The sequence below is a fragment of the Jaculus jaculus genome, chromosome 5, assembly GCF_020740685.1.
Source record: "Jaculus jaculus isolate mJacJac1 chromosome 5, mJacJac1.mat.Y.cur, whole genome shotgun sequence".
In the NCBI taxonomy this organism is placed as follows: Eukaryota; Metazoa; Chordata; class Mammalia; order Rodentia; family Dipodidae; genus Jaculus; species Jaculus jaculus.
In genome coordinates this window covers 76,668,273-76,674,047 of record NC_059106.1, presented here as the reverse complement: position 1 = coordinate 76,674,047, position 5,775 = coordinate 76,668,273, and the positions used below count along the sequence as shown (strand labels likewise).

General features: G+C 42.0%; 1 non-coding gene across 1 annotated transcript; it reads right to left on the bottom strand.

Moving 5' to 3' along the window:
* Positions 1-4,713: 4,713 nt before the first annotated feature.
* Positions 4,714-4,843, bottom strand: LOC123461342. The gene has a single exon (XR_006637629.1). It is a non-coding gene; the product is annotated as a small nucleolar RNA SNORA33 (small nucleolar RNA).
* Positions 4,844-5,775: the final 932 nt, after the last annotated feature.

The following is a 5,775-nucleotide window of genomic DNA, read 5'->3' as shown; positions in this document are numbered from 1 at the left end:
GGCACATGTGTCTGTAGTTTGTTTGCAATGGCTCAAAGCCCTGGAATGACCATTCTCTCTTTCTCTCTGCCTCTTCCTCTTTAAAATTAATTAATAAAAATTAAAAGATATGATTTACAGACTTAATACACCTCTCTCATAAACATACTTGACATTTTTCACAAAATTCACTAGGGCAATCCAAAATTCAATGGAAAGTCCAAAGCACTCAGAGGAGACCAAACAATCTTGACCAAGAAAAGCAAAGTTGGGTGACTTCTACTTCCAATTTGAAACTACATTACAAAACTACAGCAACCAGAGCAGTGTGGTCCTGGCATAAGAATTGACATGCATCTTAACAGACAACTTTGGCAATCCATAGTCCTAAAACTTATTGTCAACTGATTTTTATCAAGAATATCAAGATGATTAAATGGAGAAAAAAAGAAAAACTGGCAGTGAGATGAATGTAAAGGAATAAAATCATATCTCTAATCATATCATATAAATAATTGCCTCAATGTTTTTAAAAGGCTAAGTCAAACTTAGAAGACACAGAAGCAAATTTTCATGACCTTGGATTAGGCAGTATTGTCGTATATCTGCTCTAAAAGTAACAAGACAAAAAAATAAGATAAACATACTTTATCAAATTTAAAAACATATGTGATAAAAAGGATCCTATTGCTGGATGTGCTGGCACACACCTTTAATCCCAGCACTCGGGAGGCCGAGGTAGGAGGATCACTGTGAGTTCAAAGCCATCCTGAGACTACATACTGAATTCCAGATCAACTTGGGCTAGAGTGAGACCCTACCTAGAAAAAGAAGAAAGAAAGAAATAAAGAAAGCAAGAAAGAAATGAAGAAAGGAAGAAAGAAAGAAGGAAGGAAAGAAAGAAAACTATCATGAAAGTGAAAATTCAGCAGTTTGATGATATACAACACCTGTTATCCCAGGCTAGGAAGCCAGAGTCAGGAGGATCACTATTAAAGCTCAGCTTTGGATGCATAGGGAATTTCAGGTGAGCCTGGATAGCACAAGAGCATATTGGAAAAAAAAAAAAAACTGAAGCAAAACAAAATAAGGAGTATTACCTATGAAGAAATGAGGCCCAACTGCCAAGAAGTAGAGGCTGAAGGGCCATAGAGCAGGACTGAGGGCGTGTTAGTGAAGGTATGGTTCAAGCTCTGAATTACAGAGTGATTTGCTGATAAACCAGGCTATACCTCTGGAGGTGAATGGAAGATTTATGCCCACCACTAAAGCATAGGTAAGGGGGCTGTGAGGGTAAGAACATGTTGTCAAACTCTGGCACATATGGAACAGAAGAACTTCACAGTCAATGAAACTTGCACACACAGATACAGGTATATGCTTGTTTCAGGGAACATACAGGTCCTTACTGAATGATTTTCACAGAGAGTTGTACAAGGATGCTCTAAGACTTGCTGAGGGATTCCAGCGGTTGGCTGCCTATAGGGAAGTCTGGCCTACATATTAAAACCTGTGGATCCAGGGCTAGAGAGATGACTTAGTGGTTAAGGCACTTACCTGTGAAGCTAAGGACCCAGATCCCACATAAGCCAGACCCACAAAGGTGAGGCAAGTGCAAGGTTTCTTATGCCCACAAGATGGCACATGTGTCTGGAGTTGGATTGCAGTGGCTGGAGGCCTTGATATGTAAATTTCTCAATCTCTCTCTCTCTCTCTCCCTCTCGCTCTCTCTCCCTCTGATAAAATAATAATAAAAGATATTTATAAAAAACTGTGGTGGGGGGAAGGGCTGAGGAGATGGATTAGTGGTTAAGCACATGCCTGTGGGAAAGTCTAAGGGCCCTGGTTCAAGGCTCAATTCTCCGGGACCAACATAAGCCAGATGCACAAGGTGGCACATGCATCTGGAGTTTGTTTGCAGTAGCAGGAGGCTCTGGGGCACTCATTCTCTTTCTCTCTCTCTCTCTTTCTGTTTCTCTCCCTCTTTCAATCTCTGTCTGTCTGTCACTCTCAAATAAATAAATAAAAATAACAGCAAAAAACATGGATGCAATTTAAACTATGTTCTAAGCCATGTACACACAAAAATAGTCTAGTCGTGCATATATAAGCCAGGGTGTTCATTGCTCATAGGCACTCTGTTCATCTCTTCTGCACAACTCCCCAATTTTCCCTTATCCAGTTCATTAGTCTGACATCTAAACTACAACGAGCATAACCAAACAGAGCCCCCTGCCTAGTACCCCCATTTCTAATCCTCCCTAAGCACATGTCTTGCAGCTCTGTAAAGGGAAGACCCTTGATTCCCTGGCCTGGCCTGAGTCCCCTGACACTCTCACATTCTTGTCTTGCTCCCTTCCCTCTCAGCCCTTCATGAGGTCACCCACACAACAGAGATGATCATTCCTCAAACTGCACCACTTCTCCTTCCAGGATCTCACCACCCCCATTGTGCTGACATTAAAGTAAGCACTTTTACTGGCCTTTCAAGACTGGCCCCTGCCCCACTCTAAAATTTATCTCTATCTCTTATGAACGTTCTATAGTGACCATATGAACTTTTCTCTAGTTCTTTCACTAAGTCATTTCATTGAGTCCTCTCTCCTTGACTTCCCCTTGCTTCTCTGGCACTTTGAACACTAGCTCCTTAGAATCTATAGGTGTGGCACTACAGAAATAGCTTAGCAGTTAAGGCACTTGCCTACAAACTCAAAGGACCAGAGTTCAATTCCCCGGGACACACATAAGCCAGATGCACAAGATGACTCATGTATCTGGAGTTTGTTTGCAGTGGTTGGAGGCCCTAGCGCTCCCCCTCAAATAAATAAATAAAAATAAACATAAAGAATCCGCAGGTGTGGGAGTTTGAATGTAAATGTCTCTTGTGGGCTCATGTGTTTGAACACTTAATCCACAGCTGGTAGTGCTGTCAAGGAACATGGTGAAAACTTTAGAAGGTAGAGACCAGCTAGAGGAAGTGAGTCACTGGAGGCAGGCGTTCTGGTTTTATTGGTCAGCCCCTTTCTCTGCTTCCTGACTGCCCAGGCGGTATGACACTGGCTTCTCTCTCCAGCCTGCCATGCCTTCACTGCATCTGTAAGCACAATTCAACTGTCTCCTTCCATAAGTTTCTTTTGGTCAGATTTTTTTTTTTTATTTCATGCAATTTCTTAACTTTCTCAGCTTCATTAAGTTTAGAACACGTTACAGTAAAATGCCATCACTATTGCCAGATTTTTCTAACTTTCTATAGAAACTCATCATATAAGCAGATTAATTGACTGGCTTTGGTCAGGTATTTTTTGTCTTAGCAACAAGAAAGTAATTAATGAAACAGAGAACACTGAGCAGATTTTCAGCCTGTATTTACTCCTTATAAGCATGTCTCTAGCCTCTAGTTTAATTTTTTTTTTTCCTAGCAAGTACTCTGTTTGCTCAATGGACTCCAATTTCATTTTAAATAGATAGATTGGTTTCAATTTCAAGCTCTCACCATGTTGCTGGTAGAAATATGATCACTCAAGGTTGCTCTGAACTAGCTCTATAACAGAATAATATGACTAGATGGATGTCACAAGAGAAATTTATTTTCTCTTAGTTCTAGAAGCTGAGATTCTATATTAGAGTTCTTTAGAAAACTAGAAGTAAGAGTCACACGATTAGAGTCCCCAGTGAGCATCTGCAGGCTGGAGAACGCAGAACACCAGCAGTCAAGAAGCTGCTCAGTCTAAGCTCGAAGGCTCAGAACAAGAGGCCTCAGTGGTGCTGCCCCAGTGTGGGGCTGAAGCCTGCTCACTACCTGGAGAATGTCCAGAATGTGTCCACGATCAAAGACTGAAGAAGCTGAACTGATGTCTGCAGGCTCTGGCAGCAGCACAAGTCACACCTGCTGGAGAACTGAGCTCCTGGGGTTGGGCTCCCCTTTCTTCTCTTTATTCCACCAGGGCCTCTAGCTCATTGGAAAGAGTTTTCCATATTCAGGGTGGTTCTTCCTTCAGTTTCCTGACCAACCTGTTAATCATGTTGACAGTTTCCTGGATGTCTTTCAATCCAGTCAAGTTGACAGGCAAGATTAACCATCACCCTTGAGATCACAGTGTAGCATAAGCAGGTCCCACTGGAAACTCCCTTCATTCTTGATAATGGCCATCTTCTTGCAGACACAGAGAGAAAGACACACACAAACAGAGAGAGAGAGAGAGAGAGAGAGAGAGAGAGAGAGAGAGAAAGAGAGGGAGGGAGGGAGGGAGGGAGGGGAGAGGAGAGTGACAAAGGGGAGAGGGAGTCCTCTAGTGTTCACAAATTTATTACTTTGAGCTTTCTTGAGGCAAGGTCTTAACACTGTAGTTCAGGCTGACCTGGAATTCATGTCAATCCATGTGCCACAGTCTTTTGGAAATAGTGCATACTAATTTTTCACACTGTTCTCACTCCAACCAATGCTCTGGCACAGTATTTTCAAGTCCCAACGGCTGTGGAAATAATTATGTTCAGCCCCTTTCTCTGCTTCCTGACTGCCCAGGCGGTATAACACTGGCTTCTCTCTCCAGCCTGCCATGCCTTCACTGCATCTGTAAGCACAATTCAACTGTCTTCTTCCATAAGCTTCTTTTTGTTAGGTATTATTTTCTTTTCATTTCATGCAATTTATTAACTTTCCCAAGGTTCATTAAGCTTAGAAAAAGTTGCAGTAAAATTTTAATTAAGTCTTATGAAAACTCTTCAACATGATGATATTGTAGCCATTTTCAGGGACCATAAGGACCTCAGTTGTCCTTAAACTTACAAAATGCCATCACTATTGGCAGATTTTTCAAACTTTCTGCAGAAACACATTCATATAAGCAAACTAACTGACTGGCTTTGGTCAGGTATTTTGTCTCAGCACCAAGAAAGTAATTGATGGAACAGAGAACACTAAACAGATTCTCAGCCTGTATTCACTCCTTGTATGCATTTATTGTTTTCCTACTAAGTACTCTGTTTACTCAATGGACTCCAACTTAATTTTAAATAGATAGCTTGGTTTCAATTTCAAGATCTGATAATATTGCTTGCAGAAATATGATCACTCAGGGTTGCTCTGAACTACCTCTATAACAGAATAATAGGATTAGATGGATATCACAACAGAAATTTATTTTGTCTTAGTTCTAGAAGCTGAGATTCTATATTAGAGTTCTTTAGAAAACAAAAAGCTAGAGTTACATGATTACAGTCCCCAGTGAGCATCTGTAGGCTGGAAAGCCCAGAAAACCAGTAGTCCAAGAAGCTGCTCAGTCTATGCTTGAAGGCTAGGAACAAAAGGCCTCAGTGGTACCACCCAGTCTGGGGCTGAAGCCTGCTCACTACCTGGAGAACGTCCAGAATGTGTCCACGATCAAAGACTGAAGAACACTGAGGCTTCGATGTCCCCATTGAATGTGGCTTTTTCTGTCTCCATAGATAGATGAGATCTCTGCCTGCACAGAGGGGCCCTCACATTGGGACTATTTCCCCTAAACACCATTATGAAGTTTCATCATAGTTACCTTAGAGGGGTCCCCAACATCTGGATCTAGTGCTTTGAGCAGCGTACTTTTCTGTACTGACATCAAAGCCAACTGATGCCATTGTTTCCAGGTTCCTAGTGCCAAACAGTACTTGCAGATCCCTTGCAACGTAGACAAATGCAGTCTTTCATCTGCAAGACCCAGAGAGTATGTGCAAGGGATCATGGCTGGACCAGCCACACTTGTACTTCCTGCCTCTCGTGGTGAGCTTGTGTCAAGATGTACCAGAGGGTCAAGGATGCAG